Source organism: Poromitra crassiceps (assembly GCF_964638095.1).
Source record: "Poromitra crassiceps genome assembly, chromosome: 15".
NCBI classification, from domain to species: domain Eukaryota; kingdom Metazoa; phylum Chordata; class Actinopteri; order Beryciformes; family Melamphaidae; genus Poromitra; species Poromitra crassiceps.
In genome coordinates this window covers 38,122,249-38,144,988 of record NC_139634.1, presented here as the reverse complement: position 1 = coordinate 38,144,988, position 22,740 = coordinate 38,122,249, and the positions used below count along the sequence as shown (strand labels likewise).

The following is a 22,740-nucleotide window of genomic DNA, read 5'->3' as shown; positions in this document are numbered from 1 at the left end:
GTCACGACTTCCTGTTCAAAACGCCGGTGGTAGCCATCATGGGCATTTCATCATGGGCATTCCTCCCTCTTCGAGGCTTGGTCCAGTGCAGGGACGAACATGTGGCCGGTGTTTTGTGCCTATCTTACCGGGTGTCTTAGCCGGGTCCAGCTATTTCAGCAGCTGTAGCTATCATTCCGATGTTGCTGCTCTGATATAGGCTATGCGTGTAGTAGCCCACCTTGGTAGGTCCTACAGACCAACTCAAACCCATTCTCTGACATTGTATTCACTGTGCATCTCTCCAACAGACCTCAAACACTGGATGTATGGCTTGTAGGCTCTATATGCCAAGAACCACATATGTATGAGTTAATAGTGTTGTGCCTCACAAAGTGACTATATCATTATGTATTAATTAATAGTTATGTGCCTCAGAAAGTAAAGTGACAATATCAGTATGTATTAATTAATAGTTATGTGCCTCAGAACGTAAAGTGACTACGGTATATCATTATGTATTAATTAATATTTATGTGCCTCAGAAAGTAAAGTGACTATATCAGTATGTATTAATTAATAGTTATGTGCTCTTCACTTCCTGAACCAACGTGACTGTAGCGACAGGTCTCCACCATGGTCTCCACGCACACACAACAAACGCCATGGATCAACAGAAGCTAGCTAAATTGCTAATGCTAGCTACCTGGAACTCTAACAAACTCGCTCGTTCCTCTTGCGATTGGTATCCATCCGACTGCCACCACTGTGACCGACTCTTTAGGCTTTGCAGTTTGCACTCTTCGTAGAATAAGAACACGGAGGCTGCTGTTGATGTTGGGGCCGGTTGGGGCAAGACAAGACCACCACGTTCTGCAAGCCAGCTAGCTGCTAGACCATGAGAATAAGTGTCAAGAAAGACATGGCACACAAACAATTACTTCCGTTGCCTGCCATCAAAAATAAAAGCACGCAGAGCTCAGTACTGCGTAGCTGGTTACAACAAGAATTTTGACTTTTATTCTGAAAGTCTTGACCGGAAACCATATGTTTTCTCGTGGCTACCTTGACAGTGGCCCAGGCGTGCAGCGGATGCCAGACTGGGCAAGCCTCCAAGGCTACTGTTAGTTTGAGTTTACCCGGCGCGCACCAAGCCTCAATCACTCGATCAGCCTGAGCCACGAGAGGAACCTCCATAATATAGCGTACACTACACTAGTAACAAGTAATCAGAATGATAGCCTACTGATAGACTACAGCACAGCTGCTGAAATATCCGTAGCCGGCCGGGGTGCGCATACCCCCACTGAACCCAGTTAGCGAGGCGCCCATACACACACGCTTCCCAGTCATACAGCGCCAGTGTCCCCGCCAGGCCAGCACCACTGACAAACTACCGTAAACATCAGAGGTGACTCCGCTGCACCCCGAACGCCTCTCTTTACAGCCAGCCGGTCCCCTGAGATGTCGCTCAGACAAGTAGGAGCGTGGGTAGCGCATCCCGTCTTCGTTATGCAATGGGGGAAACTCACCCGATTTCCCGGTTGCAGGCGACTGGAAGTTGATAGTGGTAATTAACACATGAATTACAGTATTAATTAATGCTACGTGTTGATGAGGAATTAATCCATGATGATATAGGCATAGCTTATTTAATTAATAGTAATTCATATATGACTCAGTCTGTTCATCAAACATACCTTTCATTAGTTGATGATGAGTTAAGCATCAATTAATGGCTTAATTCATCATGAGTTAAGCATCAATTCATGCACATGTGTGCACCAGTATTGTAAAGTGTTACCACAATATCCTGCAGGTTGTTGGACTCAAGACAGAAAGCAGTGTCCACATGTCTGTTGTTTACAGTCTGATGGACCTGTAGTTCTGATGCAGTGTAGTCCTCTATTCTTTGAACACTTGAAGTGGGCATCTGTGTGGATTATCACTCTGGATTTGGTCACAAGCGATTGTTCGATCTTGTCCATGCTTAATTTACCTTTCTCTAACCCTTTTTTTTGTCAGATGAACTGCACCTTCAGATGCCCCCTGCTACAGTGGAGCATGAGATCAACATGTAAGCTAAAGATCAGGGCCCAGTTGCACAAAGCACCTTAGGTTAAGATTTCCCTTAGAGTCAGAGTTAAGGTAGACTAGAATGAAGGTGTCCATAAAATAGAATCGACTGCACAAAACACCCACACAAGTGTGGTGCCCCCATCTTGTGCTTATGTTTTCCTTAACCTTTCTGGAGAAGATTTAAGGGTGTTTTGTGCAGCCAATTCTATTTTATGGACACCTTAACTGTGACTCTTATCTGAGGGAAATCTTAACCTAAGGTGCTTTGTGCAACTGGGTCCAGTTTATTATTTCAGCAACTATATTAACCAAAATGTTTCCCTTCAAAACACAGAAAACAAAACAAAATCGAGAAAGACACACAAAGTCAATACACATGAAGTCAATATTCAAAACATACAAAGTCCTATTTCTGAATATATTTGTATACGTTCGTAATGACTGGAGATGTATGGTTTTCTGTCTGACTGATGCAATGAGGATCGAGCTGTGACTGCAGTCTGCTAGATTATTTTGGTTTCTATTTGGAAAACTGACACAGAATCTTACCCCACACCCTTCAATGTCATTTCCTTGTGCATTACAGAAGAACTATTGCTACAAAACTACTCTCCTGTTTACTCCGTGGTAAGTGGTGTGTGTGTGTGTGTGTGTGTGTGTGTGTGTGTACGTGTGTGTGTACGTGTGTGTGTGTGTGTGTGTGTGTGTGTGTGTGTGTGTGTGCGCGTGCGTGTGTGCGTGCGTGCGTGCGTGTGTGTGTGTGTGTGTGCATGTGCATGCATGCAACAATCATGGTGTAGGCTAGGATACAATGAGGTCATTCACCAAAACAAGAAGGAATATGGCTAAATGCACTCATGGTGTTATGGTCTTGTTTGGTTCCCTGTTGCTCAGGGTTGCCAGGCCAGCCCAGAACTCAAAATATGCCTCTGCCAAACCATATACACAGCTTTTAAAGTCCAACAGCATTGCTATCATTTCCAAATCTATTATATCAACAAAGTAACGCCATACATGTTTAGTGTGCCAGCATAAACACAGTTTTCCCTAAACACTTGTTTCACCTAGGTCCGAAAATGGCCTTGTATTCATCATGTAGCCCCGCCCACTTGACCCATTGTGTCACGACTTCCTGTTCAAAACGCCGGTGGTAGCCATCATGGGCATTTCATCATGGGCATTCCTCCCTCTTCGAGGCTTGGTCTAGTGCAGGGACGAACATGTGGCCGGTGTTTTGTGCCTATCTTACCGGGTGTCTTAGCCGGGTCCAGCTATTTCAGCAGCTGTAGCTATCATTCCGATGTTGCTGCTCTGATATAGGCTATGCGTGTAGTAGGTAGCCCACCTTGGTAGGTCCTACAGACCAACTCAAACCCATTCTCTGACGTTGTATTCACTGTGCATCTCTCCAACAGACCTCAAACACTGGATGTATGGCTTGTAGGCTCTATATGCCAAGAACCACATATGTATGAGTTAATAGTGTTGTGCCTCACAAAGTGACTACGGTATATCATTATGTATTAATTAATAGTTATGTTCCTCAGAAAGTAAAGTGACAATATCAGTATGTATTAATTAATAGTTATGTGCCTCAGAACGTAAAGTGACTACGGTATATCATTATGTATTAATTAATATTTATGTGCCTCAGAAAGTAAAGTGACTATATCAGTATGTATTAATTAATAGTTATGTGCTCTTCACTTCCCGAACCAACGTGACTGTAGCGACAGGTCTCCACCATGGTCTCCACGCACACACAACAAACGCCATGGATCAACAGAAGCTAGCTAAATTGCTAATGCTAGCTACCTGGAACTCTAACAAACTTGCTCGTTCCTCTTGAAGTTGCGATTGGTATCCATCCGACACTGCCACCACTGTGACGGACTCTTTAGGCTTTGCAGTTTGCACTCTTCGTAGAATAAGAACACGGAGGCTGCTGATGATGTTGGGGCCGGTTGGGGCAAGACAAGACCACCACGTTCTGCAAGCCAGCTAGCTGCTAGACCATGAGAATAAGTGTCAAGAAAGACATGGCACACAAACAATTACTTCCGTTGCCTGCCATCAAAAATAAAAGCACGCAGAGCTCAGTACTGCGTAGCTGGTTACAACATGAATTTTGACTTTTATTCTGAAAGTCTTGACCGGAAACCATATGTTTTCTCGTGGCTACCTTGACAGTGGCCCAGGCGTGCAGCGGATGCCAGACTGGGCAAGCCTCCAAGGCTACTGTCAGTTTGAGTTTACCCGGCGCGCACCAAGCCTCAATCACTCGATCAGCCTGAGCCACGAGAGGAACCTCCATAATATAGCGTACACTACACTAGTAACAAGTAATCAGAATGATAGCCTACTGATAGACTACAGCACAGCTGCTGAAATATCCGTAGCCGGCTGGGGCGCGCATACCCCCACTGAACCCAGTTAGCGAGGCGCCCATACACACACGCTTCCCAGTCATACAGCGCCAGTGTCCCCGCCAGGCCAGCACCACTGACAAACTACCGTAAACATCAGAGGTGACTCCGCTGCACCCCGAACGCCTCTCTTTACAGCCAGCCGGTCCCCTGAGATGTCGCTCAGACAAGTAGGAGCGTGGGTAGCGCATCCCGTCTTCGTTATGCAATGGGGGAAACTCACCCGATTTCCCGGTTGCAGGCGACTGGAAGTTGATAGTGGTAATTAACACATGAATTACAGTATTAATTAATGCTACGTGTTGATGAGGAATTAATCCATGATGATATAGGCATAGCTTATTTAATTAATAGTAATTCATATATGACTCAGTCTGTTCATCAAACATACCTTTCATTAGTTGATGATGAGTTAAGCATCAATTAATGGCTTAATTCATCATGAGTTAAGCATCAATTCATGCACATGTGTGCACCAGTATTGTAAAGTGTTACCACAATATCCTGCAGGTTGTTGGACTCAAGACAGAAAGCAGTGTCCACATGTCTGTTGTTTACAGTCTGATGGACCTGTAGTTCTGTTGCAGTGTAGTCCTCTATTCTTTGAACACTTGAAGTGGGCATCTGTGTGGATTATCACTCTGGATTTGGTCACAAGCGATTGTTCGATCTTGTCCATGCTTAATTTACCTTTCTCTAACCCTTTTTTTTGTCAGATGAGCGGCACATTCAGATGCCCCCTGCTACAGTGGAGGATGAGATCAACATGTAAGATAAAGATCAAGGCCCAGTTGCACAAAGGTTAAGATTAAGATTAGGTTAAGATTTCCCTTAGAGTCAGAGTTAAGGTAGACTAGAATGAAGGTGTCCATAAAATAGAATCGTCTGCACAAAACACCCACACATGTGTGGTGCCCCCATCTTGTGCTTATGTTTTCCTTAACCTTTCTGGAGAAGATTTAAGGGTGTTTTGTGCAGCCAATTCTATTTTATGGACACCTTAACTCTGACTCTTATCTGAGGGAAATCTTAACCTAAGGTGCTTTGTGCAACTGGGTCCAGTTTATTATTTCAGCAACTATATTAACCAAAATGTTTCCCTTCAAAACACAGAAAACAAAACAAAATCGAGAAAGACACACAAAGTCAATACACATAAAGTCAATATTCAAAACATACAAAGTCCTATTTCTGAATATATTTGTATACGTTCGTAATGACTGGAGATGTATGGTTTTCTGTCTGACTGATGCAATGAGGATCGAGCTGTGACTGCAGTCTGCTAGACTATTTAATACTATTTGGAAAACTGACACAGAATGTTACCCCACACACTCTTCAATGTCATTTCCTTGTGCATTACAGAAGTACTACAGAACTACACCCCCGTTTACCCTGTGGTAAGTGGTGTGTGTGTGTGTGTGTGTGTGTGTGTGTGTGTGTGTGTGTGTGTGTGTGTGTACGTGCGTGCATGCGTGCGTGGGTGTGTGTGTGTGTGTGTGTGTGTGTGTGTGTGTGTGTGCGCATGCATGCAACAATCATGGTGTAGGCTAGGATACAGTGAGGTCATTCACCAAAACAAGAAGGAATATGGCTAAATGCACTCATGGTGTTATGGTCTTGTTTGGTTCCCTGTTGCTCAGGGTTGCCAGGCCAGCCCAGAACTCAAAATATGCCTCTGCCAAACCATATACCATACACAGCTTTTAAAGTCCAACAGCATTGCTATCATTTCCAAATCTATTATATCAACAAAGTAACGCCATACATGTTTAGTGTGCCAGCATAAACACAGTTTTCCCTAAACACTTGTTTCACCTAGGTCCGAAAATGGCCTTGTATTCATCATGTAGCCCCGCCCACTTGACCCATTGTGTCAAGACTTCCTGTTCAAAACGCCGGTGGTTTTACCTGCTCAAACTATTCTGACTCACCTGGTCAAACATATTTTTTTAAATCTAATAAGCCCCTTTTGACAACCCCACCCGGGCGGTGGGCACTTGAGGACATGCGGACGGGCACGCACTCCCATAGGCGGATTATGACGTGACGGGCCCCTGGGCCTGGATCAAGCCCCCAGGAATAGCGCTGGGCTGTGAAGCCATTTGAACATGGTGGCGAAGCTCTGTATTGCAAGTCACGTGACGCCATGCAGCCCAGAAAGGAAAATTCCCATCCACTTGCATGGGGACCCCGGCAGCTGTTAAACCCAGGGGAATTTTTTCCGGGTGTCACTCAAAGTATAAAACGACTCTTTTAATTATCAAATATTTTTTTATTGGGCATTTTTTCTTCAGAAGCCACTAAGAGCCGTATACGGGGGTATTTTCTTCATCTACATCTACATCCATGGGTGGGAGGGGTGGGAGACGTCATGGAATTCGTCATGGCACACATGCGCACTTCGCCTTGGGCCGCATGGTCAGGAAGTAAAACCAGGAAGAAAAAACCCCCATGATGGCTTCATGCGCCAGTGAGCAGCCTCCGTCCGAATGCATGGGTGGGCGTGGCTCATCCCCTATCCAGTTCTTTTAATACATCTATGGCCTGGATACATAAAGGGCGCCCCCTCACAGCGCACATGCACACAATTAAGGCCAGAATAATAACTAAGACTGCGCCAGGTTTATCCATATATCGCATCGGGCGAGTGCCCGGGGGCACTAGCCAATTTTTTCGTCATATTTTCTTTATATATTAGGCCTACTCCGTGGCCGGAATTAATCTTCAATACTAAAATAATATATGCATAGGCTAATGAGAAAGAATCGTGATTGGTGTGTAGGTGCTACATTTTTTTTTTATAAACCAAAATCTCTCTCTCTCTCTCTCTCTCTCTCTCTCTTATGGGACTTCTCCATTTGTCTTCAGGTTTGAAATCAGTACTTCCCAGCATTTTCATTGGAATCGTGTTTGGTGCTGCCGGAGGAATTCTGCTGGGATGGACACCAGTCGTCATGCTTCAGTCTCTGGAGGTTATGGCTGAGAACAGCCCACTTGTGGCCAGATTCGTATCACAAAAGGCCTATTACCCTAATCTGTATGGCAATGAAATGTACTTTATTGGATTTGTGTTTCATTTCATAACCTTGTCAGCAGCTGTGGGTGTCTGGATGGGAGTACTAACATATAACAAGGTGATTGAAAAGGATGGGGAGGCAGCGATGGATAAGGCTCTACGTCTGGCTGGGTTGGTGTGCATCATGGGTGTCACTGCAACTGGATATATTCTGGGTAAAATTTTTGAAGTGCAGTGGAATGGTCCAAACATGCACGTCAGTAAAGACACTGCTGTGGATTATGGATTCATTTTTTTTTTATGCATTATATTATTTTCTTTCAATTATTATGCCATGCATAAATGCTTTCTTTATTGTTTTTCAGATACACGTCATACATTCATTTTTGTATCTCTTTTGACATCAGTAGTTGCCTGCTTATTTTCTTTTATATTTGTTAGTTTGGGAAACAACAAATTTCAAATTATGATTATGATGATTCCTGCTTTCTCATTCGGAAGGTCGATTAGACTTGTGTACAATTACCAAATAATTGTACCAACCATTGTACCTGTGCCTTTAATGTTGATAATAGCTGATGTATTTACCATAGCAAGGAAGCCATTTATTGACTTAGCATCCACAAACACAAGCTCTGTTGTGATAGAGGATATTTTCGTTTGGGTTTTCACTACTCAGCTGTTGATGGCAACTATTGGAATGTCATTATTTGAGTCTTGGCAAACAGGTGGAGCAGATAAAATCTGTGTTGGTGCTTTTGCTTATGGGACAGCAGTTCTAGGTGCCATTAAGCTGGCTTTACCTGTGCTGGGTATATGGCCTTCAATAGGAGGTCTGATGGGGGTGGCAGGGGCAGCTGGGGTTGGTCTGTCTGCAGCAGTTGCAGCAGCAGAGGCATATGGACGAGCAGGGGGGATGGTGGGGGTAGCACTGGGGGCAGCTGTAGGGGCTTATATATCCTCTAGTGCCCACAGTGGGTTGTCAGGGGTTTTCATGGCTCTGTGTGCGGCCGTGATCCCTTGTGGACCTTATCTTAAAATGTTGTTTTTGGTCTTAAACAAACTACCTATGCTGAAAAAGAGGTGGTTGCATATAGTTGTAACTATAATCGTATTAATATGGCTCAAATTTAGTTTGTGGCATAGATTTGTTTTATTTTTTTCATTTTGTTTTGGAGTTCTTCTGGACACAACCATGGGAAAGGAAAGGGAAGGGAAGGGAAGGGAAGAGTGAATTGAGTTTGTGGAATGGGGATTTCATTAAATGCATAAAATAAGGTCTGTGGTTAAGAAAAGTATGGGAGTGGTAATTTGTGTTCAGCAGGATAATCGGTAACGCTTTAGAATACAGCCCGCAAATAAGCATGTAGTTCTAGTATAACAACGGGGCACCAGGAGTGTAGTTATAGTATAACTACGGGGTATAAGGAGTGAATTAATACTTTAACTAGAGGGTAACAAGATCTGTACTTATGGTATAACTACGGGGTCGCGGGCTGTATTCTGAAGCAGGGGACCAATTTTGTACTTATAGGCTAATTACGGGGTACCACACTGTACTTACAGGGTAACTATGGGGTTTAAGGAGTGTAGTTATATATTATAACTACAGGGTTTAAAGAGTGTAGTTATAGTATAACTACGGGGTTTAAGGAGTGTAGTTATAGTATAACTACGGGGTTTAAGGAGTGTAGTTATAGTATAACTACGGGGTTTAAGGAGTGTAGTTATAGTATAACTAGGGGGTACAAGGAGTGTAGTTATAGTATAACTACAGGGTACAAGGAGTGTAGTTATAGTATAACTACAGGGTTTAAGGAGTGTAGTTATAGGCTAGTATAACTACGGGGTACAAGGAGTGTAGTTATAGTATAACTACGGGGTTTAAGGAGTGTAGTTATAGTATAACTACGGGGTTTAAGGAGTGTAGTTATAGTATAACTAGGGGGTACAAGGAGTGTAGTTATAGTATAACTACGGGGTACAAGGAGTGTAGTTATAGTATAACTACAGGGTTTAAGGAGTGTAGTTATAGGCTAGTATAACTACGGGGTACAAGGAGTGTAGTTATAGTATAACTACGGGGTTTAAGGAGTGTAGTTATAGTATAACTACGGGGTTTAAGGAGTGTAGTTATAGTATAACTACGGGGTTTAAGGACTGTAGTTATACTATAACTACACTCCTTAAACCCCGTAGTTATACTATAACTATGCTTATTTGCGGGCTGTATTCTAAAGCGTTACCGGATAATCTTCACAAATGTGAACCACTTTTATGACTTTTGAAGCATTTTCTGAAAATCGTGTTTTAAAAATCTGAGGCATATCACCCGGGGATGGAAGATTAAAGTGAAGCTTAAAAATCCACAATTTCTCCAAAGTTGCATAGTAATGGGACTTGTAAACAGTAAAATGAGTGATGGGAGAAACAAGGCTTTGTGAAGCTTGGAACCAATTGCTTCAGGAAATCACTGTTTCGAAACACTGTGCGCAGGCGACATATGTTTGTCAAATGCATGTATGCAATGGGAAGACCCAAAATACCACCTAAACCAGTGTTTTTCAAAGTCGAGACCGTGGGCCTCTGATAGAGAAAAACTGTTTTTATCTATTAAAAGTTTATATAGTATCTTTATTACCATTTCTTAAATCACTCTTGTACTGGCTTATATAAGGTATTTGATTTGTTGCTATAAGAATTATGTGAAGTTTCCAGTTAACTTCACATCTTTCGCCCTGGCCTGCTGTAGGCTAGGCTACACTCTGGCTCGCTTATGCTGTCAAGCTAAGAAGCTTCCTGTGTCAGCGTCAAGATCTGCAAGCTACTCGAGAAGATGAGCTGTGCAGCCAGAGGAGACTTCCTGTTGATAACCACAAGACATACAAGCCACCGAAAGATGAACTGCTGAAAGACGAAGATAAGCGAAGGTGTGGCTACGTGTGTACGCTTTGACGTATTATGTGCTTTCGATAAACCCACAATGAAACTTTCTCAGAAAATAGATGGAAGGAGGTTAACTGTTTACGCTTATAGGAAAATGCTGATTGATTACTCTGAACAGTTACTCTATTACTATTTGTATTACTTTTGGGCGGACCGCCCTCTCACATTTCCACCAATAGCTTCACATTATGTTTCCTGTGTTGTGTAATGCCAGTTGGCTATAAAAGCCTGATTTATATTGTAACTGCAGAGCTCTCTGAATTAAACTACAGAATCTTTGCAGCTTTAGTTGTTGGTGTCATTTATTGGTTTCAGTTTCTGTAGACCGGGAGTTTTACAAACTCTTTGGCCGCCTTCTTGGGACATAGAAAGCAGATTCTGAAGCTGACAGCCTCCTCCCAGACAAAGCTTGGAAAAAGGTGCCCCCCTCGTTCAATTGCTGGATGCCTATGGGATCATGATTATGTTATTTGATCCCATAGACTATTGAGCCAGGATAGCCTGATATTGCTGTTTGTCCTACTTGACTACACCAAAATACTTAAAAACATAAAATGGTCTTTCTGATGACATTTATTTGCTTCTGATTCTGGTAAAATAGGAAAAACCGTCAAACCCCCCAAAATTACTGCATCTCATGTGGTATCCTTTTGATAACTAATGTAATATTCTTTCACTTACATTCACTGAGCCTCCCCTGAAACTGCTTGGAGGCACTTTGAAAACCCCTGACTTAAACGACTTGGCAGTTTCTTGCATATATTTTCATTTCAGTGTAGGTCTAGTCTAATATCCTGAAATAAACAGACCTGAAGTTATGTAGAATATGGATAGGAGGCCTTCAGGTTGTATTGGAATCATGTTATTGATGTAAAGTATGTGTGATAGTGTAGCTTATATACAATATTTGTGTTCTATTTGTAGCCTTCATAGACAAGAAGACTTGTTGTCAGGAATTATTTTTATTCAAACAATTTGTAGTAGTTTGTCTTTCCTTTTTACCACGGCGCTGGACCAGCGGTCCCAGGACCATAAGAGGCAAAGTCAGGACAGTCACTAAGTCACCCATTCAGTCAGTCAGAAACCCAGTCACTCATTTGAAATCCCATCGTGAACATACAGTACACACACATTTGGCTCTGTCAAACTCTTCACCTTTCACCTCGACAACGCAGGGGGGACACGGCTTTGCCGGCGGTGTCGCCCTCTTGCGGGGTGGAGCAGGGTGTATAGGGAGGAGGGAGGGGGTGAGTAAAATGATTTAGGTCAGTGCCCCTTTGCTGGGAGAGTCTGGCAAGCGAGACTAGGTCAGTGGTAAAAACAAACAACTTACAGATAAGAACTGAATAGTAATAGGTCGTTCCATTGCAACATTCACGATTCAAGATCATTTGAATAGTGAGTAAACTTGATACAAACAAGGAATTTGTCTTTGTGCAGTATGCAGCACAGCAATCACAGCAATATAATAACATTATAATATTATAACAAAATAGCAGACAGAAAGACAGTCTTCAAATTATAAATTATAAAGTGCAAAGTAAAAGTGAAAGTGACATAATAGTGTGGTCCATGTAAATATAATAAGTCAATATAAAATGCCCAGTAATTCCTTAAGTGATAGGCTTTATTGGGTGTAGAATGTCCATGGAAGAATTGTCCATGTAAAATGCCAATGTAAAAGTCCCTGTAGGATATCAAGTATGTCGTGTGTGTGTGTGTGTGTGTGTGTGTGTGTGTGTGTGTGTGTGTGTGTGTGTGTGTGTGTGTGTGTGTGTGTGTGTGTGTGTGTGTGTGTGTGTGTGTGTGTGTGTGTGTGTGTGTAGGAATTCCCCAAGTAAAGAATGTTGAAGTTCAAGTTTTACACCAGGGTCAAAGCCTATTTATTCTTCGTCATTTCCTCACATTGAGAAAAGGAACTGAAGAACTTTTGCCTGGCTGTCGTTACCTGTGGACTGATTCACAAATAATGGCCCAAACTCACACCGGTAAGTTTACTTTACTTTTCATAGTTGCAGGAGCAGAGAAAGTGGGGAAAGCAATTAGGCGGCTGAGGAGTGTTCGATGGGGACGGGACGGGGACGGCGTTTGAGGAGCACGATGGCGGAAATGGCGTCTGAGAGTGATTTGGAGGGAGAATCAAACAATGAAGATTCGAGGTGTCTGGAAAACAAGAGAAAGAGTGTTTCGAGTGTCTCTAGCGGGTCTGCTCAGAATATTAAGAAAGTGAAAAAAGACGGGTCGGGGCCTTGGTTGGTTGGAATGAAAGCGTGTGAAGACATTGATGGAGTGTTTAGTAATCCACATGAGGTGGGAAAGTTTGTGAAAGAAGAGTTTGGAGCAGTGAAGTCTGTCAAGATAACGAGAGAGGTGGGATTGTTATTATTGATTGTGTGTCGAAGAAGCAGGAGGTGGAAGTCCTAGATTTATGTATGTTCAAATCTTGTGGAGTGATGTGTTTCCGATTTGGAACGGGTCCAGTGACAGTGAAGAAAGGAGTGATCAGTGGAGTGCCAGTATGTGTTGATTGTGATTTATTTGAAGAAGTGGAAGGTGTATTTGAGGCGAAGAGAATGAATCGGTTTAGAGATGGTGTAAGCGAGGAGTGTACCTCATTGTGTTTGAGTTTTGAAGGAGAAATCCCGGATCGAGTATTTTTGGATTGTGTCAGCTATAAGGTGAGGGAGTATGAGAGGGCCCCTCTCAGGTGTTATTCGTGTCAGGAGTATGGTCATGCTGCTGCAGTGTGTAGAGGACAAAGGAGATGTGGACGGTGTGGTGGAAAGGAGTGCAGGAGGGAGAAATGTAAAGATGAGGCAAAATGTCTGCACTGTGAGGGGAGAGAGATATAGGAATACACCTTCTGTCACTTTTTTGATTGATTGCTTTTGGCATACACCCAAACCGGAAGTCCCGCCTCCTTCCGTGGACGTGGAACTGATTACATCACCGGAAGTGGCTCTGTTCCATGTTCTAGAATGTTCCATGGATCTGTTCCCCCCGCCCCCTCCCCCGCCTCCCTCTCCCCCCTAGGTCCTTTGATCAGAGCCTATGCTGCGTGGCAGAAATGCGTCCTCAGACGACCTGAGTGAACAATGACACCATCACGATCACATACATTTGCAGCTGTTTGCATCGGCTTTACAGTGTCCAAGAAAAATAGCGGGAACATATATTCCAAAACCGTGTCCAAGATTTGTTTTTGCTATAAAACCCTGATGTGTGTGTGTGTGTGTGTGTGTGTGTGTGTGTGTGTGTGTGTGTGTCTGTCTGTATGCCATTGTGTGCCTTGGCATGGCTTCTGTCTGCTTTACTGTAAGCCCTGTGTGTGTGTGTGTGTGTGTGTGTGTGTGTGTGTGTGTGTGTGTGTGTGTGTGTGTGTGTGTGTGTGTGTGTGTGTGTGTGTGTGTGTGTGTGTGTGTGTGTGTGTGTGTGTGTGTGTGTCTGAGAGAGGGAGAGAGATGTGGAGAGATGTAGAGAGACAGAGGGAGGAGAAGGATGATAAAGGGCTCAAAGTTACAGAAAGGGAGAGCGAGAGAGAGAAAGTGAGAGAGGAAGGAAAGGATGCAAATACTATCAGGATAAGTTCACCCAAAAATACTATCAGGATAAGTTCACCCAAAAATGAGTAATGAGTATGTCTTATCTACTCACCTGATCAATGGGAATGGGTGACATTTTTTAGTCCACAAAACATGTGTGCAGTTTCACAGCAAAACGCTGTTGCAGCATTCTCCCAAACAACTGAAGTGGATGGTGACCAACTTTCAAAAATGTAAAACAACAACAACAACAACAACAACAACAACAACAGGAGAAGAAGAAAAAAGCCTCCATACTGCTAGCATAATCAAGTCTCCACAAGCTCTGAGATGCCAAGTTGACTTGAGGCATCATTTACACCCTGTTTTAGCTGCAATCTTCACTACCCTCCTTTTTAATCATAGAAAATATAGCTTATAACTTAGAAATATTCCCTATACAACACAGTGAATAGTATGAAACTGATAAGTTACATGAAAATATGATTTGTCTAAGGTCAACAATGCATCAATTCATGTTTATCAGAAAATATCATTGATTTCCACTCACATCGGTGGGTATTCACCTTAGTGATCAATCGATCAGCTGTTTACTAATAACTTGACTTACTGATACATGTCTGGATGTGACAGTGAAAAAAGGCATCAAATACGATGGGTGACGGGGGGGGGGATCAATGAGCAGAGAAAATAGAAGAGGGAGCGAAGTAGGATGGATGGGAGACAAGGACAGAGAGAGGGGGAGAGAAGCAGAGAGAGAGGAAAGGAGAGAGAGGGGGGAAAGAGAGAGGGAGGGAGAGAAAGAGAGAGGTGTAAATGGAAACCTAAGCAGAAAGAATAACGGCTGAAGTGGAAGAAGTGGGATGAATGAAGGCAAACAGAGAGAGAGATGGAGAGAGAGAGAGATGGAGAGAGAGATATGGTGAGAGACAGGGCCGATTCTAGGGGGGGGCAGGGGTGGGCTATGCCCACCCAAAAGTTTCTCCCCTATACTTATTTCTAGGCCTACTTATTCCTCCATTCTTCTTTGTTCCCAGCGTGTTAATATTTATTAGTGTTTAGACATGTACTATGCATTTCCATTTGCCTTGTTCTTTTCCCCTAGTTTTGTTTTCTACATTTTTGCGTCACTTCTGCGTCAGACTCACCTTCCGTATGCCACGTCACCTTACCTGTTTGCCACGTATGCCCCTTTATTATAGGAGCGGTAGCCAACGCCCAGCTGCTACAGCCTGACGAAGACCCAGTGAGGTTGAAACGCGTTGCGTTTTTCCTGCCCGTGTCTCTTATTGTGTTTGAAGTTGTACATTGTATATAAACCTGAGGTTACCTGTGTACCAACAATATTCTCCCTAAAAAGTAACCAGTAAGCTCCTTTTCATAGTTGCACCACTAGGCCTACATCAAGAAGTCACCTCAATAAGAACTGATGAAGAGTAAATGGAGAACAGGCCTGTAACAAGTGCTCTTCAGTCCCTGAATCCTTTATGGAAACAATATTCTTCATGTTGTTGGACTCCAGACAGAAAGCAGGATCCACATTTCTGTTGTTTACAGTCTGATGGACCTGTAGTTCTGTTGCAGTGTCGTCCTTCTCTATGCTTTGAACTTGAAGTGCATCTGTGTGGATTATCACTCTGGATTATGTCACAAGTCATTGTTAGATCCTGTCCTTCATTAAATGCTTAATTTGCCTTTATCTAACCATTTTTTATGTTTTCTCTCTCTTTCCCTATTTCCCTCTCTCTCTCTTTCTCTCTCTCTCTCTCTCTCTCTCTCTCTCTCTCTCCCTCTCTTGTCAGAGGAGATGCCCCCTGCAGTGATCATCATGATGTGAGCTAAATATCAGTTTATTATTTCAGCAACTATATTAACCAACATGTTTCCCTTCAAAACACAGAAAACACCAAACAAAATTGAGAAAGACACATAAAGTCAACAGACATTCAAAACATATTAGTCAATACTCCTATTTCTGTATTTGTATACGTTCGTAATGACTGGAGATGTATGGTTTTCTGTCAATAACTGACTGATGCAATGAGGATCCAGCTGTGACTGCAGTCTGCTAGACTATTTTGGTTTCTATTTGGAAAACTGACACCCTTCAATGTCATTTCCTTGTGCATTACAGAATGATTACTATTGCTACAAAACTACAGTCCTGTTTACTCTGTGGTAAGTGGTGTGTGTGTGTGTGTGTGTGTGTGTGTGTGTGTGTGTGTGTGTGTGTGTGTGTGTCTGTGTGTGTCTGTGTGTGTCTGTGTGTGTGTCTCTGTGTGTGTGTGTGTGTGTTTGTGTGAGTGTGTGTGTGTCTCTGTGTGTGTGTGTCTCTCTCTCTGTGTGTGTGTGTGTGTGTGTGTGTGTGTGTGTGTGTGTGTGTGTGTGTGTGTGTGTGTGTGTGTGTGTGTGTGTGTGTGTGTGTGGGGGGCACCAAAACAAGAAGGAATATGGCTAAATGCACTCATGGTGTTATGGTGTTGTTTGGTTCATTTTGATTAACTAGTATAGCAGTGATACTCAACTTGCGGCCCGCGGGCCATGTGCGGCCCGCGGGCGCCCCCTGTGCGGCCGGCGATAGAATTGCAAAAAAAAAAAAATGTTTTACAGTGCACCTGAACGCAACATGCAAGATACCCGCTGAATAAGTGTCCAAATGTTCATGTCATTCTGGCCAATACTTCACTTCTGTTGTAGCATTTCAGTCTGGAATATGGAATATCTTTCAATAATCTATGATTTAGCTGCTAAATTGTCAAATACCGCCGTCTGCTCACTACCCAGGCACTTATGTATGTACTTAACCTAACTAACTATCCGGTGTGCACAACATTGTCAGACTAAACTCCTGCTGACACCCCAAAAACCTACAATCCGCTACAGAAAAATGTATATTGTTTGTTTATTAACTGGCCCCTCGCCTTCTATCATTTCACGAAAGTGGCCCCCGGCAAAGCAAGTTCTATCCCTGTAGTATAGTGTTCATTCACCCTGCTGCAGGGTTGCCAGGCCAGCCCAGAACTCAAAATATGCCTCTGCCAAACCATATACACAGCTTTTAAAGTCCAACAGCATTGCTATAATATGGTGGCTGCCTGGTGACATCAAGATATTTTTTATTATTGCGTGGCCACGCATTAGTAAGTCATGGCCACGCATTAGTAAGTCATGGCCACAAGATACTAATGCGTGGCCATGACTTACTAATGCGTGGGAACAAGATAACTAATGCGTGGCCATGACTTACTAATGCGTGGGAACAAGATAACTAATGCGTGGCCATGACTTACTAATGCGTGGGAACAAGATAACTAATGTGTGGCCATGACTTACTAATGCGTGGGAACAAGATAACTAATGCGTGGCCATGACTTACTAATGCGTGGGAACAAGATAACTAATGTGTGGCCATGACTTACTAATGCGTGGGAACAAGATAACTAATGCGTGGCCATGACTTACTAATGCGTGGGAACAAGATAACTAATGTGTGGCCATGACTTACTAATGCGTGGGAACAAGATAACTAATGTGTGGCCATGACTTACTAATGCGTGGGAACAAGATAACTAATGTGTGGCCATGACTTACTAATGCGTGGGAACGAGATAACTAATGCGTGGCCACGACTTACTAATGCGTGGGAACAAGATAACTAATGCGTGGCCATGACTTACTAATGCGTGGGAACAAGATAACTAATGCGTGGCCATGACTTACTAATGCGTGGGAACAAGATAACTAATGCGTGGCCATGACTTACTAATGCGTGGGAACAAGATAACTAATGTGTGGCCATGACTTACTAATGCGTGGGAACAAGATAACTAATGTGTGGCCATGACTTACTAATGCGTGGGAACAAGATAACTAATGCGTGGCCATGACTTACTAATGCGTGGGAACAAGATAACTAATGCGTGGCCATGACTTACTAATGCGTGGGAACAAGATAACTAATGTGTGGCCATGACTTACTAATGCGTGGGAACAAGATAACTAATGTGTGGCCATGACTTACTAATGCGTGGGAACGAGATAACTAATGCGTGGCCATGACTTACTAATGCGTGGGAACAAGATAACTAATGTGTGGCCATGACTTACTAATGCGTGGGAACAAGATAACTAATGCGTGGCCATGACTTACTAATGCGTGGGAACAAGATAACTAATGCGTGGCCATGACTTACTAATGCGTGGGAACAAGATAACTAATGCGTGGCCATGACTTACTAATGCGTGGGAACAAGATAACTAATGTGTGGCCATGACTTACTAATGCGTGGGAACAAGATAACTAATGTGTGGCCATGACTTACTAATGCGTGGGAACGAGATAACTAATGCGTGGCCACGACTTACTAATGCGTGGCCATGACTTACTAATGCGTGGGAACAAGATAACTAATGCGTTGCCATGACTTACTAATGCGTGGGAACGAGATAACTAATGCGGGGCCATGACTTACTAATGCGTGGGAACGAGATAACTAATGCGTGGCCATGACTTACTAATGCATGGGAACAAGATAACTAATGCGTGGGAACAAGATAACTAATGCGTGGCCATGACTTACTAATGCGTGGGGACGAGATAACTAATGCGTGGCCATGACTTACTAATGCGTGGGAACAAGATAACTAATGCGTGGGAACAAGATAACTAATGCGTGGCCATGACTTACTAATGCGTGGGAACAAGATAACTAATGCGTGGCCATGACTTACTAATGCGTGGGAACAAGATAACTAATGCGTGGGAACAAGATAACTAATGCGTGGCCATGACTTACTAATGCGTGGGAACGAGATAACTAATGCGTGGCCACGACTTACTAATGCGTGGCCATGACTTACTAATGCGTGGGAACAAGATAACCAATGCGTGGCCATGACTTACTAATGCATGGGAACGAGATAACTAATGCATGGGAACGAGATAACTAATGCGTGGCCATGACTTACTAATGCGTGGCCATGACTTACTAATGCGTGGGAACAAGATAACTAATGCGTGGCCATGACTTACTAATGTGTGGGAACGAGATGACTAATGCGGGGCCATGACTTACTAATGCGTGGGAACGAGATAACTAATGCGTGGCCATGACTTACTAATGCGTGGCCATGACTTACTAATGTGTGGCCATGACTTACTAATGCGTGGCCATGACTTACTAATGCGTGGCCATGACTTACTAATGCATGGCCATGACTTACTAATACGTGGCCATGACTTACTAATGCGTGGCCATGACTTACTAATGTGTGGCCATGACTTACTAATGCGTGGCCATGACTTACTAATGCGTGGCCATGACTTAGTAATGCGTGGCCACGACTTACTAATGCATGACCATGACTTACTAATGCGTGGCCATGACTTACTAATGCGTGGCCATGACTTAGTAATGCGTGGCCATGACTTACTAATGCGTGGCCATGACTTACTAATGCGTGGCCATGACTTACTAATGCGTGGCCATGACTTAGTAATGCGTGGCCATGACTTACTAATGTGTGGCCATGACTTACTAATGCGTGGCCATGACTTACTAATGCGTGGCCATGACTTACTAATGCGTGGCCATGACTTAGTAATGCGTGGCCATGACTTACTAATGCGTGGCCATGACTTACTAATGCGTGGCCATGACTTACTAATGCGTGGCCATGACTTAGTAATGCGTGGCCATGACTTACTAATGCATGGCCATGACTTACTAATGTGTGGCCACGACTTACTAATGCGTGGCCATGACTTACTAATGCGTGGCCATGACTTACTAATGCGTGGCCATGACTTACTAATGCGTGGCCATGACTTACTAATGTGTGGCCACGACTTACTAATGCATGGCCATGACTTACTAATGCGTGGCCATGACTTACTAATGCGTGGTCATGACTTACTAATGCATGGCCACGACTTACTAATGCATGGCCATGACTTACTAATGCATGGCCACGACTTACTAATGCATGGCCAAGACTTACTAATGCATGGCCACGACTTACTAATGCATGGCCATGACTTACTAATGCGTGGCCATGACTTACTAATGCGTGACCACGACTTACTAATGCATGGCCATGACTTACTAATGCATGGCCACGACTTACTAATGCATGGCCATGACTTACTAATGCGTGGCCATGACTTACTAATAATGGATGTGAGACAAGGACAGAGAGAGGGGGAGAGAAGGAGAGAGAGAGGAAAGGAGAGAGAGGGGGGAAAGAGAGAGGGAGGGAGAGAGAGAGAGGTGTAAATGGAAACCTAAGCAGAAAGAATAACGGCTGAAGTGGAAGAAGTGGGATGGATGAAGGCAAACAGAGAGAGAGATGGAGAGAGAGATATGGTGAGAGACAGGGCCGATTCTAGGGGGGGGCAGGGGTGGGCTATGCCCACCCAAAAGTTTCTCCCCTATACTTATTTCTAGGCCTACTTATTCCTCCATTCTTCTTTGTTCCCAGCAGGTTAATATTTATTAGTGTTTAGACATGTACTATGCATTTCCATTTGCCTTGTTCTTTTCCCCTATATTTCTATGACCTTGTAGTCTATGCTTTGTTTTCTACATTTTTGCGTCACTGCTGCGTCAGACTCACCTTCCGTATGCCACGTCACCTTACCTGTTTGCCACGTATGCCCCTTTATTTATAGGAGCGGTAGCAACGCCCAGCTGCCACAGCCTGACGAAGACCCAGTGAGGTTGAAACGCGTTGCGTTTTTCCTGCCCGTGTCTCTTATTGTGTTTGAAGTTGTACATTGTATGTAAACCTGAGGTTACCTGTGTACCAACACTTCTGGATTACATATTCTCCCTAAAAAGTAACCAGTAAGCTCCTTTTCATAGTTGCACCATTCATATCTAGGCCTACATCAAGAAGTCACCTCAATAAGAACTGATGAAGAGTAAATGGAGAACAGGCCTATAACAAGTGCTCTTCAGTCCCTGAATCCTTTATGGAAACAATATTCTTCATGTTGTTGGACTCCAGACAGAAAGCAGGATCCACATTTCTGCCGTTTACAGTCTGATGGACCTGTAGTTCTGATGCAGTGTCGTCCTTCTCTATGCTTTGAACGCTTGAAGTGATCTGGATTATGTCACAAGTCATTATTAGATCCTGTCCTTCATTAAATGCTTAATTTGCCTTTATCTAACCATTTTTAATGTTTTCTCTCTCTCTCTCTCTCTCTCTCTCTCTCTCTCTTTCTCTCTCTCTCTCTCCCTTTCTTGTCAGAGGAGATGCCACCTGCAGTGATCATGATGTGAGCTAAATATCACTTTATTATTTCAGCAACTATATTAACCAACATGTTTCCCTTCAAAACACAGAAAACACCAATCAAAATTGAAAAAGACACATAAAGTCAACAGACATTCAAAACATATTAGTCAATACTCCTATTTCTGAATATATTTGTATACGTTCGTAATGACTGGAGATGTATGGTTTTCTGTCAATAACTGACTGATGCAATGAGGATCCAGCTGTGACTGCAGTCTGCTAGACTATTTTGGTTTCTATTTGGAAAACTGACACCCTTCAATGTCATTTTCTTGTGCATTACAGAATGATTACTATTGCTACAAAACTACAGTCCTGTTTACTCTGTGGTAAGTGGTGTGTGTGTGTGTGTGTGTGTGTGTGTGTGTGTGTGTGTGTGTGTGTCTGTGTGTGTGTGTGTGTGTGTGTGTCTGTGTGTGTGTGTGTGTGTGTGTGTGTGTGTGTGTGTGTGTGTGTGTGTGTGTGTGTGTGTGTGTGTGTGTGTGTGTGTGTGTGTGTGTGTGTGGGGCACCAAAACAAGAAGGAATATGGCTAAATGCACTCATGGTGTTATGGTCTTGTTTGGTTCATTTTGATTAACTAGCAGTGATACTCAACTTGCGGCCCGCGGGCCATGTGCGGCCCACGGGCGCCCCCTGTGTGGCCCGCGATGGAATTGCAAAAAAAAAAAATTGTTTTACAGTGCACCTGAACGCGACATGCAAGATACCCGCTGAATAAGTGTCCAAATGTTCATGTCATTCTGGCCAATACTCCACTTCTGTTATAGCATTTCAGTCTGGAATATGGAATATCTTTCAATAATCTATGATTTAGCTACTAAATTGTCAAATACCGCCGTCAGCTCACTACCCAGGCACTTATGTATGTACTTAACCTAACTAACTCTCCGGTGTGCACAACATTGTCAGACTAAACTCCGGCTGACACCCCAAAAACCTACAATCCGCTACAGAAAAATGTATATTGTTTGTTTATTAACTGGCCCCTCGCCTTCTATCATTTCACGAAAGTGGCCCCGGGCAAACCAAGTTCTATCCCTGTAGTATAGTGTTCATTCACCCTGCTGCAGGGTTGCCAGGCCAGCCCAGAACTCAAAATATGCCTCTGCCAAACCATATACAACGAGATAAGCTCGTGGGAACGAGATAAGCTTGAAGTGACTCTGGATTATGTCACAAGTCATTATTAGATCCTGTCCTTCATTAAATGCTTAATTTGCCTTTATCTAACCATTTTTAATGTTTTCTCTCTCTTTCCCTCTCTCTCTCTCTCTCTCTCTCTCTCTTTCTCTCTCTCTCTCTCTCTCTCTCTCTCTCTCTCTCTCTCTCTCTCTTTCTCTCTCTCTCTCTCTCTCTCTCTCCCTTTCTTGTCAGAGGAGATGCCCCCTGCAGTGATCATGATGTGAGCTAAATATCAGTTTATTATTTCAGCAACTATATTAACC

General features: G+C 43.3%; 2 long non-coding RNA genes across 2 annotated transcripts; both read left to right on the top strand.

The window, feature by feature from the left end:
• Positions 1-2,009: 2,009 nt before the first annotated feature.
• LOC310789849 lies at positions 2,010-7,915 on the top strand. Its single transcript, XR_014553358.1, has 5 exons — positions 2,010-2,056; positions 2,645-2,685; positions 5,201-5,252; positions 5,850-5,884; positions 7,356-7,915. It is a non-coding gene; the product is annotated as an uncharacterized lncRNA (long non-coding RNA).
• A 4,457-nt stretch (positions 7,916-12,372) lies between these two features.
• LOC310790716 lies at positions 12,373-21,611 on the top strand. The gene is made up of 5 exons (XR_014553397.1): positions 12,373-12,437; positions 15,794-15,824; positions 16,126-16,169; positions 21,246-21,273; positions 21,579-21,611. It is a non-coding gene; the product is annotated as an uncharacterized lncRNA (long non-coding RNA).
• Positions 21,612-22,740: the final 1,129 nt, after the last annotated feature.